At 43.7% G+C, this 12,914-nt stretch overlaps 1 protein-coding gene across 15 annotated transcripts in view; it reads left to right on the forward strand.

Moving 5' to 3' along the window:
• Positions 1-12,914, forward strand: part of LOC138742714 (muscleblind-like protein 1) — a 275,672-nt gene that overhangs the window by 18,070 nt on the left and 244,688 nt on the right. The window contains exon 2 of one of the 15 annotated variants that reach the window (XM_069897474.1): positions 10,992-11,135. The exons of the other annotated variants lie outside the window; for them this stretch is intronic. The gene's annotated coding sequence lies outside the window, so the exon portion shown is untranslated. The remainder of the gene's footprint in view (positions 1-10,991; positions 11,136-12,914) is intronic. 15 annotated transcript variants of the gene reach the window in all.

A 12,914-nucleotide genomic window follows, 5' to 3' on the forward strand; every position in this document is an offset into this window, starting at 1 on the left:
AGCAGCTGTTCCTGAACATGTGGTGTGAGTCTTGTGACACCGACACCTCAATCCTGATGGCAGCAGCGAGAACAGTGTGTGTGCTGGGTGGTTTGGATCCTTGATGATTGTTGCTGCTCCTTGATGCCAGAATCCCCCGTAGATGTTCTCAATGGTGGGGAGGGCTTTGCCTGGGATGTCCAGGGCTGTGTCCACAACCTTTTGGAGGGCTTTTACTCAGGGGTATTGTGATAGTACAGATTTTATCACCAATGTGTCTATGTACAGATGGTAGTGTAGGATGACTGTGATTGGCTGAGAGTGTAGCCACACCTACTGGCAGGTCTTAAAGGATTGGTCCTAGCCAGACCAGGTCATTCTGGACTGGTCGACCTACTTGTGATATGCTCCAGTCTTTTAGTTAATAAAAGCCTTGGTTTGGATCAACAAGTCTTTGGTTCTTTCGACGCGCATTACAGGTGTCCCCACACCAGACCATGATGCAGCCGGTCAGCATACTTTCCACCACACATCTGTAGAAATTTGCTAGGGTTTCTGGTGTCAAACCTCCACAAACTCCTGAGGAAGTCGAGGCACTGACTTATTTATTCATGATGCCATTAGTGTGTCGAGTCCAGGAAAGATCTTCCAAGATTGTGACTCCTAAGAACTTAAATTGGCTCACCCTCTCCACCCAATGTATAATGTACAATCTGACAGTAACTAAGGAAGAGAAGGACTCGGTCACAATCAGAAATATAAATGAAATAGAATTAGCCACTTCAGCATTCATAACAATCACACACAGCTGGGCACAAGTAAGGGTTTGATCTGTAAGACAGTCCATAACTTGGAACAAGGAAAGAAATTTGTGTAAAATTAAACTGGAATACTTGTTATTAGAAATTAGAGCTGGTTGCTAGCTGACAGAATGGAGGTTTTGTGATGTACCTCAGCTGACATGGCAAGTGGAACATCAGAAGAGCAGTTGATGTTAGCTACAATGACGTGATTAAACCCTGTGACATTAACAAGAGGGCAATTTGCAGTTTTTACATTTGTAGCCTTTCTATGTCTCGTGGAGCCAACCATTTTTCATTTGTTTGCCATTCCGATCATCAACATCCTTATTTAAATATATTAAATATTTCTTAAATATTATGGATCCTACACTGGATCACACACCTCTGGTTTTCCTTTCTGCGTTGATAGAATTTAGATACTCTCAGCACCTGCTTGATGGCATCAGTCTAAGCGTTTCTATTAAGGAGAAATGAAACTTTCCTTCAGCACCAGGGCAAAAGGAACAGCATCATCACTCCAGGGCACAAAAATAATCCTCTGGAGGAACTCAGCAGGTCGAGCGGCATCGATACAGTAAAATAATTGTTGACGTTACCGTTCGTACTTTTTCATCAAAACTAAGAGATTCAATGAAGGCCTCAGACTCAACACGTCATCCATTCTTTTTCTCCAGTTGCTTCACTCACCTTATATACATATCCCCTGGGTTCGATCCTGACCACAGGCACTGTCCCAAGATCAAGTTGGTTTCCACATGCACCCAGGGTATTGTGAAATATTTGTTTTGCGAGCAGTCCTGCCCGTCGTAGAGCAAGGAAGAAATGGGACAGAAGTGCAGAGTGGGCTCAGAAGAAAGACAACATTATTTTGCTCATGTGTGCTTCATTCAGGAGTCTGAAACAGAGGGAATTAAACAGTTTCCGAATCAGGTGATTCACACTCGTGAAGCTTCTTCCTGACAGGGTGGGTGAAGAGAATGAGGGCATGAGGTCCACGTTCTCCATGTCACTATGCCATTTCCCTTGGGTGCTCTGGTTTCCTCCCACATCCCAAAGATACGCTGGCTATGAAATTCATTGTATATTACCCCCTAATGCAGGCGGTTAATTTACTTTAATTTAATTTTAATTTAGACATAATCACAATAATTGGCCATTTTGGCCAACAAGTAGATGCGTCCCGTTGACTTACACCCCCAGTACATTTTGAAGAGTGGGAGGAAACAGGAGCCCCCAGAGAAAATCCACCTAGACATGGAGAGAAAGTACAAACACCTTACAGACAGCACGGGATTTGAACCCTGGTCCCGATCTCTGGCGCTGTAAAGGCATTGCGCTGACCGCTACGCCAAATGTGTTGCCCTTTGAAATGGAGAGAGTTGGCCAGCATTTAAGTAATGATAGGTTGGAGAGAATGATAGGGGAATGGGAATATGTTCAAGGGGAATGGGATTGCTCTGATATGTTCAATGGGCTGAATGTAACTCTGGGAATTGTGTTCACTGAGTTTTGTGGCTTCCCCTCTTTCTCTAAAAGCGAATGGTCCTCCCCATATCACTTCTCTCTTTACCTGTGTCCCTTTAAACCTCTGCTTTTCATGCACTTATCCTGTTTAAGGTTCGGATATTACAATTGAATTAGCTTCCACCTTCCCCTCTCGCAGAAGAATCCCCCAATTCACTCAGTAGCATAATTGTCCATTAATTTAATACATGAACAGCAAAGGGTTAGTTCACAGGTGCAGAAGGAGACAAATTGATGTTGGCCTTCATTGCTAAGAGTTGATTGAATTTAAGAACAGGAGAGATTCTGCTGCAACTGGACAGGGCACTGTGCAGCTCTGGTGTCCATACTTGAGAAAAGATGCACTGTCTTTGGCGGCGGTGCAAAGGCTCATCACGTTGGAAATGAAGGGGTTAATTTAGGAGGCCGACAAAAATGCACACAGCAAGCTGTACACTTTAAAACAAATTTGGGTGGACAGGTTTCCTTCACAAATAGTATCATCAGCCCAGATGTGCTGAGTATTCTCAGCGTCTGCATTTGTTTTGCTCTTCGATAATTCATCTTGTTCACTGATAGTTAAGGGATAAATATAGGTCGAGACTGGAGGAACCTACCCAACTTTCTGTTTAAAAAGTGCCGTGGGATCTTCGAAGGGCCTAACGGGATTTAGCATTAATGTCTCTCTTGAAAGGAGACTTAATAGAGGTGTCATGGGGAGCTTATACAAGGTTGGCAGCCAGCACTTTTTTTCCTGGTCGGGCAATAATTTGTTAAAATACCGTAGATTCTGGCATCTGAAATACAAGTGGGAAATTGGACTGGAAAATTCTGCAAGTCAGGCATCTGTGGAAAGGAAGACGGAGTTAACGAACCTTGGTCTGAGTTATTTTTGATCTTTCCAAGCATTCACTTTGTTTTATTTTTAGTTCCAATTGACTTATCTTCATACATATTATAATTAATCAGAAATTGCATTTAGATCTGGTCGCGCCTTTACAGGAAAGATGCGGATGCTTAAGAGAGGGGGCAGAGGATATTTATCAGGATGTTGCCTCAGTTGGAGTACATATCTTTTGAAGCAAGCTCGATCGACCTCGGGCTTTTCTCTTTTGAGTGATGAATGGTGGGCGACAATAGCAATTACCAGAGAACATCTGTTTCAGGGAAATGGAGTAAAGTTTAGAGGAGATGTCAGAGAGAACCTTATTATACTGAGAGTGGTGGGTGCTTGAAATGCATTGGTGGGGCTTGTGGTGAAGGCTGGTACAATAGGCACATAGTAAAAGACTCTTGAGGCAGGAATGTAGATGTTAGAAAAAATAGAGGGATAGGGTTACAAGATAGGGGAAAATTAGATAGTGGTGCAGAATATCTACATAGGTCAGCACAACAGCATGGGCTGAAGGGCTGTAATGTTCTATGAAAGAATCCACCCGTGAAAGATTCAGTTTCAGATTTAGTGTCAGAATTCATACATCACATACAACACTGAGATTCTTTTTTTCCAGCGGGGTGCAAAAGTAAATGGACTCAACATGCACAGTTAAACAAATAAAGAAATGTAAACAAACTGACTGTGCAAGACTGAGAAAAAAAAAACAATGAAGTGGAAAAGTGAGAGTCCTTAAATAAATCCAAGATTGAATTTGTTGTTGAGGAGTCTGATGGTGGAGGGGGAGCAGCTCTTCCTGAACCTGGTGGAGCGAGTCTTGTGTTAATTAAATATAACAGCAGCCCAGACAGTGTTATATTTAAAATAATATTTTTAATTATTAATTAACAATATATAACACCTTCTCTAAACTTATATACTTAACCTCCAATTATGCATAAATATACTTGTGTGTGTGTGTGTGTGTGTGTGTGTGTGTGGTCTACTCCAAGCCACTACAGGTCAGGCACTATTTTCGAAAGGCAATTCAAAGCTCAGTCTCAAAAATTCAATATTGACACGTAGCCTTGAAATTGATGCAAATAAGTTAACGAAGTAGGTGGGAGAGACCAGGGTGACAGATTGTTTATAAACTCACAAAATCCTTGTTGATGTGTTTCCATCCTTTTCAAATGAGTGGCAATCTAATATCCCCATCTCTGTGTAGGAGACATGAAGCAAGTAATTCTCACAAAGCTTTCAGAAACCCTTTCATAGGATAGCTGAATTACAATATTTCTTCTGATTCCAGAACCCTTTTGTGGGTCAGCTGTTCAAAATGACCTTCCCTTTTTGTCATGGAGTGGTATACTCATTCCCCTATAACATGGAGAAATCAGACAAATTGTCTATCATCACACAAGGGCACCTCAGCACAATATCACTTCCAAGTGCTGTTGCTCCTGTGCTGTCTCCTTAAAATGGTCCCTGAACAAATAGTGCACTGTCTTCAACATCGTGGTCACATGGTCTCTGCACCTTTTCCTCCAGGCTCTCCCTCTCTCTTCAGAAGTATCCAATTTGCGTCCATGCTGTCCTAATCTGTCCGGTCACAGTCAGTCTCCCAAACTTTCAGCTTGACATGTTCTCTTAAAGTGACAGTCCCACTCAAATGAAAAGGAACTGAAAAAGGGAGCACGTAATACTTGTGGCACCCATACCTCTTTCCTGATGGTAGCAGTGAGAACAGACCATGACCTGGATGGTGCGGTTCTTTGATAATTGCTGCTGCTCTCTGAAGGCAGCATTCCCTGTAGATGTTCTCAATAGTGGGGAGGGTTCTGCCCGTGATGTCCTAGGCTGTGTCCACTACCTTTTGCAGGGCTTTTCACTCAGGGGCAGTCCAGCAACCCCTCAGCACTGCTGTGGAACATCATCCTGGAATATTGGATCCAAATCTCTGAGGTGGGGTTTTAACCCTGAACCTTCTGGTGTTGAGGTGACATGCTCCTTGGATTGCAGAATGGCCTTCTCTACATCAGAGAGGCTGGGTGCAGACTGGAAGATCACTTCACTGAGCACGATAACTCTGACTGCCCCAGTGACAGGGACCTCCCAGTGGCCAACTATTCCAGTTCTGCATCCCACTCCCATACTCATGGCCTCATGTTCTACCCCACCGAGACCACCCGTAAATTGGAGGAACGACACCTGGATTTTCTGCCTTGGCCCTCCCCAGCCAGATGGCATTAACATCGACTTTTCTGCTTTCTGCCAACCTGCTCTCTCCCCTTCCCCCTCTCCCTTCCCTTCCCCCTGTCTACTTTCCCTCAGCTCTCCACCCCCTTCCTTCTCTTTTCACCCCACCATCCCTCCTCCCCTTGCTTGTGCCCTCCCTCCCTTCTCCACCTATTGCCTTGTGCTTTTGTGACCACATCTCCCCTATTACCTTTTTATTCAGACGCCAGCCGACATTTCTCCATACTGTGACGAAGGGCTCAAGCCGAAACGTTGGTTCTATAGCTTTATCTTCATTATATAAAGGACACTACTTGACCTGCTGAGTTTCTCCAGCATGGTGTTTTTACTTCAACCACGGTGTCTGCAGAGTTTTGTGTTTTAATTCAGGGTACTTGTTTTGCTCCAGAGGATTATTGGACACTCTCTTTAGTGCAACTTGTGACGGTGAAAAATCATACCAAATTCATGTTCTGAATAATTCTACAAAAACACTTTCAATTTTACTTTGGTGGAAGAGATTATGTTAGAAATCAGCCTATGGCGCAGAAGTGCCTACTGAGTGAAAGTTTCAAGTTGAGAATTTCCCAGAAAGCAATTCTGGACAACACACACAAGGCCAAGCTGTTGATGTTGAAATACATTTGTAAATGTTCCACAATTTTTAAATTTAGCAACCAATGGGCAGATCGCAATTGGGTTACTGGAAGAGGGAAGTCAATTCTCTTGAAAGGAAATTCGTCCCCAAGGAAGGCATGTTGATCTTTTTTTTTTGCAAAGGAGCTAAAAGTTAGAATAGAGAAGTGAAGCACAAAAGTCTGCAGACACTGTGATTGTAGTAAACGCACAGAACTCAGCAGGTGTCGCAGCGTCCATTGAGGTAAAGACATATAACCAACATTACGAGCCTAAGCCCTACTTTACTGTATGAGGAAGGGTACAGGCCTGAAACAGCAGTTACATATCTTTACCTCCAATGGATGGTGCAAGACCTGTTGAGTTCCTCCAGCATTTCTGCATTTTTATTTAGAAGAGGGAAGTTTTGTTCCTGTTGTACGAAGCATGAGTGAAGCCATTTGGTCCCTTGACCTCAATGAATTGATAAATAACATTGAAGGTAATCCAAGCAAGTTTCAAGAGAAACTTGAGGGTTATCAAGAGAGACTGGGTGGTCTCATATTTCTTGGACCATGGTAGAAGAAAGGGGTCATGTTAATCAAACACAGATGATCCTAATTGGGTTTGACAGAGTAAAATATTGAGAAGGTTCCACAAGTGTGCAAGAAGATCTTGCAAGAAAATGAAAACTGTAAGATATTGGAGCAGAAGTGGGTCATTCAACCCAACGTGTCCACCCCGCATTCTACCATTAGCTGATCTGTTCATCCCCCCAACCCCCAGTCCCACTCCCCTGCCTTCTCCCCATAACCTTTGATACTCTGTCTATTCAGACATCTGTCAATCTCTGCCTTAAATACACCCAAGGACCTGGCCTCCACAGCCGCCCATGGCAGCAAATTCCAGAGGTTCACTGCTCTCTGGCTAACGGAATCCATCCTGTGTTAAATGGGTCCTCTTCAATCCTGCAGTTATGCCTTCTTTTGCCTGTGGAATTATCTAACCCTGCTGGGTTGTTGAAGGCTTTGTTTCTGATTATGTTCAAATCTGATATTGATACACTTCCAGACATCCGTGGAGTCAAGGGATGTGGGACAGTGTAGTGAAGATTCGGGGGAGTAGATTTAGGACAGAGATAAGGAAAAATAGTTTTTCCCAGAGAGTAGTGAATGTTTGGAATTCTCTAACCAGGGAAGTGGTTGAGGCTGCTTCATTAGACATATTTAAAATTCAGTTAGATACATTTTTACATGATAGAGGAATTAGGGGATATGGGGAGAAGGCAGGTAGGTGGAGTTAGGTCATCAATTAGATCAGCCATGATCGTATTGAGTGGCAGAGCAGGCTCGATGGGCCATTTTTGGCCTACTCCTGTTCCTACTTCCTATGTTCCTATTTGGCATTTTGAGGCCTCAATTTCCAAACAAAGGAAAATGGAAATGGTGTGGTTTAGCATCTAGGCTCACAAGGGTGTTCTTCCTGGCTGCATAGCTCTATGAATCTATGATCTAATACATTACAGGAAGCCATTGTGGAAAGTTCCCCATAACCTGAAGGTGCCTCACTGATCGTCAAGGCTTCGGGGAACAGTGAGAGCCGCTGTGAGGCTGTGGGTTTCATCTGATGCAGAGTGTATTGTCTCACTCTCGAGATGGAAGCAGTTTATTAAAATCCTGTGGTTTAGGAGCTGCTGGCCCTGCTGTTCTTAAAATTACTCAAGTGCAAGTTTCCGTTAGGTTGTGAGCATTGTGAAAATAAGTGACTGTAAAGGCGCGAGGATGTGAATGCGCGCGCGCACACACACATGCACACATGCATAAATGCACTCACATGCACACCCACATGAACATACATACACAGATGCATGCAGTTACACATATGTACAAACACACACACACACACACACACACACACACACACACACACACACACACACACACACACACACACACACACACACACACACCTGAAGGCTGTTTCCATGTCATTGAATCTTCTTCTGGGGTGAAAGACTAGTCCTTCACACGATCTCACTGTCAATAGGTTCCAACCACAAGGGTGAGTTGCAGGACAGGGACACCACGTTCTTCAGCGAAAGACATCTACCATCAACAAGTGGGAATTTATATCACAGTAACATAATTGTTCAGCCGACTGTTCATTGTAGTTCAAAATATTTTTAAAAATAAATATGCTGCAAAGCTAATAAAAAATTCCTGAAAATACTGGAAATGCTCAGCAGGTCCAACACCACCTGAGCAAAGAGAAACAGGTTAGTGTTTGGGTTTGGGACCTGAAGCATTTTTGATGCAGCCCACCCTGCTATGTAAAAGCACTAAATGCTGGAGAAGGTCAGCAGGTCAGACAATGACGTTTATGTAGCAAAGGTAAAGATACCGAACCGAAGTTTCGGGCTTGAGCCCTTCATCAAAGTATGAGAGAATGCTAGCAGGCATCCGAACAAAAGAGTGGGGACGAGCGGGGTGCCCTGCTAAATATTTCCAGCATTCACAACTCTGTTCAGTTGTCAGCTCTCCTCCCCACCTCCCTCCCTCACCCTATCAAATATTGTCACTACTGACAATGGGCTCAGGGCCGAAATGTCAACTGCCTTTTTCTTCTATGGATGCTGTGTGACCAGCTGAATATCTCCAGCGTTTTTATTTTGTGCACTGAATTCTGTCCTTTCCTTTCAAGATTTAAGATTCAAGATGCCTTTATTGTCATGTAATAGTACAGAAAGTATAATATTACTTTCCGCCTGCCATAAGACAACAAGTCCCCATTAGTGTCACCCGGCACCCCTTACAGTTAGAGAGAAAGAGAAGCAAACAAGAGTCCTGCAGAGACACTGAGTGTCAGTGGATTTGCCTCCAGTGCTCCCACAGCCTTCGTAGCCACACAGACACCTGTTTGATTAATCGCCAACTCGAGCTCCAGATCCAAACCTCTGTCACGATCAGGAAGCCTTCAGCTCCCGAGGCCCTTCGGGAGTCCTTGCCCTCAACGCCCTCTTGAATCCTATTTCCGATACCTGGTCCCCATGAGCCAGTCTCCAGCTGTCCACAACCCGTGTTCATTTGGCTTTTCCTTGAAAACAGTTTGAAATTCTCCTCAGCTCATCTGTCATTGGCCAGATGCTGATAATGAGAGGCTATTTTCTTATACATAAGTACAATGTACAAATGCGCCAGAATTCCTGCTTGCTGCAGCTCCAGAGGTATGTATATCAATTTTTTTAGACATACAATTCGGTAACAGGCCACTTGGCCCACGAGTCTGTGCCACCCAATTTCCATCCAATTAACCTACACCCCCAGTACATCTCGAACAGAGGGAGGAAACTGGAGTCCCCAGAGCAAACCCAAACAGACACGGGGATAATGTACAAACTCCTTACAGACAGCATGGGATTCAAACCCCAGTCCCGATTGCTGGCACTGTAAAGTCGTTGAGCTAACTGCTACACCAACCTAGCACACTAAACAACAAAGTATAAATTAAATTCCCTCATGAGAGAAAGAAAATAATGATCTGTATAAAAGGATAGATAAATATTAATTGCCACTTCAGTTCAAGTTCGTTATCAGAGGAACCATGATGAAGTGAGAGAACTTTTTTCATGAGCACCTTCCAGTAAGTCATCCCATACATCGTACAGCAAGTAAAGATCAGCTAATACAGAGCAGAGACAACAGTAATTCATTAGCATGGGGTTCATTCATGAGTCTGATAACAGCAGGATAGAAACCGTCCTTGAATCTGGTGGTGCATGACCTCACACTCGTGGTGGATCTTCTTCCTGTTGGGAAGGGGATGAAAGAGAGTATGGACATCATGGGATGCCTTTTAATATGTTGGCTACAGGAAGTGCAGACAGATAATGGAGGGGCAGAGGAGTTGTGTGATGACCTGAGTTGTGTTCACAACTCTCCGTGGTTTCGTTTCCGTGCCATGCAGCGATGTGCCCTGACAGGATATTTTCCGTGGTGCATCTGACGAAGTTGTTGATGGAGGCAGGTGACGTGCCAAATTTCCTCAGGCTTCTGAGAACGTACAGGCTACAGGAAGGAAGGATTCTTCTTCAACTTTGAGATAAGTGCAGAGAAACAGAATCAATTCGCACATTTGTCGAAGCCATGTGATTGATAAACTGCCATTGATAAACTGAATGACCTCAATTTGTAAGATTATCTGATTCTAATCCAATGTTTCACTCTCTCAATTGACCAGCATTGATTCCTTATTAAATAGATAAGACCAATTTAAATTGGACTAAAATATTGACTTGGTGCTGCATGCAATATGATCCCAATGCAGCACCAGTTAGCAGTCAGTTATAGAGATGGACTTAGTGACTATCTAGCTCCAACCCTCCATCAGTGGATCTTAAACCCATTAGTTACCTCTTCTGGCTGCCCCATTATAGCTTTGGAAAGGGTACAGAGGAGATTGATGAAAATACAGCTTAGTTTAGATGGTGTGAGCTGGAAGGGGAGGGTAAACAAATCTTGGCTTGCCTGCAGAAAGCAGCGGGTAGTCGTCGATAGAAGATATTCTGCCTGGAGGTCCGTGAATAGTGGAGTTCCCCTGGTCTTTGTGAATTTTAGCAATGACCCCAGTGAAGACGTGGAGGGACGGGTCAGTAAGTTTGCAGACGACATGGAAGTTGGAAGTGTTGTGGATAGTGTTGAAGGCTGGTGTAGAATGTAGAGTTGGGCGGAAAAGTGGAAGATGGCATTCAATCTGTTAAGTGATGCATTTTAGAAGGTCAAACAAAAGCAGAATACAAGGTTAATGGCAGGATTCCAAATCCATAGATCTCTCAGGGTTACCATGCAAGTTGATAGAGTAGTTAAGAAGGGTGATGGTATGCTGGCCTTAGTCGGGAGACTGAGTTCAAGAGTCATGAGGTAATGTTGCAGCTCTATGAAACTCTGGTTAGGTCACACTTGAAATGTTGTGTTTGGTTCTAGTCCCCTCAGTACAAGAAGGAAATGGAAGCGATGGAGATGGAGCAGAGAAGATTTCCCAGGATGTCGCCTGGATTGGAGAGTCTATTTGATGAGGCAAGGCTAACAGATCTGGAACTTTTCTCCTTGGAGCAAAGAAGATGAGAGGTGACTTAATAAAGGTCTACAAGATTATGAGAAGCATAGATAGGATGGATAGCAACCATCTTTTTTTCCTGGGTAAAGATTAGCAAACACCAGAGGACATCTGTACAAGATGAGGGGAAGAAGGTTTAGGGGAGAAATCGGAGGCATTTTTTTAAACTGAGTAGTGGGTGTCTGAAGCACATTGCCAGGGGTGGTGGTGGAAGTTGGTACAATAAAGACATTTAAAAGACCCTTAGACAAGCACATTGATAAAGGAAAAATAGAGTGTTATCGGTGTGAGGTAGAGAAGGGTTAGTTTGTTGAATAGGTTGAAATAGGGCGGCACAACATTGTGCTGTGCTATGGTGTTCCGTGCTTTGCAAAGGGAGTTTTCCAAACCGTTCAGAGGAAGGGGCACAGACTGGTGAACCTTCTCTTCTGCCTAATGCCAACTCAACTGCTGTGCAGACGAGTTACCCTCCATCCCAAAGGACTGTACATGATGAGAAACATTGCTGAAAGCCACTGATTTACATTTAGTCTGCATTTTAAGGAAATTCAAATAACATCACAATCGCTCTGTTGTGTAAGATGGTGAACCAAGTTCATCAACCACAGCTTTTCTTTATCTCATTCTTGGTGATCACCCCTTTTCCTTGTGGGAGAGAAAATGTTCAGGAATCATTAAAGTTTCCACGTTTATGATGCCATTAAGAACAATGAGGACATTGTTCTTACTGCTACGGATAATGGTGAAAAATTGCAGCATGCTGTTGTATGGAGAGACCTGGAGGTGCTTGTTCATGAATCGTAACAGGGCTCGTTTGCGAGGGCAGCAGATAATCAAGAAGGCAAATGGGACATTGGGCCTTCATTGCTGGAGGGATTGAATTTAAGAGCCAGGAATTTCTGCTTCAACTGTTGAGGCTGCACCTGGAGAAATGCATGCAGTTCTGGCTTCATTTGTCAAAAGGATATTTTGGCTTTGGAGGAGGTACAGAGGAGGTTCACCAGGTTTGAATGGGTCAGTTTGCGAGGAAAGATTGAGTCACCTCAGCCAATCCTCATTTCAGTTTAGAAGGATGAGGGAGAATCTTAGAGAAACTTAGATTATTGTAAAAGGAATAGGCAAAGAGGACATTTCTTTCACCTGGCAGGGGACAGAAAAAATAGGAATTTAGCCACAATTGCTTCTCCCAGAGAGCAGTGCATCTATAGAATTCTCTGCCTAAGGAAGGAGTAGAGGCTCCCTCGTTAAATATATTTAATTCAGGGGTAATAGAGATGTTTGCATATTAGGTGACAAAGGGCTAGGAGGAAAAGACAGGAAGGTGGGGCTGAATCCACGGCCAGATCAGCTGTGATCTTATTGACCGGCGAAGCAGACTCGATGGGCCACATGGCCTGCCTCCTACCCCTATTTTTTATATTCAGTGCATGAGATGGGGACTCTGAGCCTGACTGAGTGTGACCTTGAACCAAAGGCAATGCATTTCTCTCTTTGCATGATGTCACTGCCACTTCCTTGAATAGAATCATTATCAACCCGTGAAATCTTGATCTGCCACCTACATAATCCATAAAGAACAAGGGTTTAAACAAAAACAGATTCCCCTTTTTACATGTTGCTCTTCCTGCCCTGGAGCCAAGGCAGGATGATAGCACAGTAAGCTCTGTATCAGGGCAACCACATTTGCCTTTGTTGGCACAAAATAAAAGGGCAGGGTTGGTGCTAAGAAATTGGCAGCCAATTAGGAGCTCACTGCTCGTACACCAGGAAGAATTTGGTAACAGTAAAGA

The sequence above is a fragment of the Narcine bancroftii genome, chromosome 9 (assembly GCF_036971445.1).
Source record: "Narcine bancroftii isolate sNarBan1 chromosome 9, sNarBan1.hap1, whole genome shotgun sequence".
NCBI classification, from domain to species: domain Eukaryota; kingdom Metazoa; phylum Chordata; class Chondrichthyes; order Torpediniformes; family Narcinidae; genus Narcine; species Narcine bancroftii.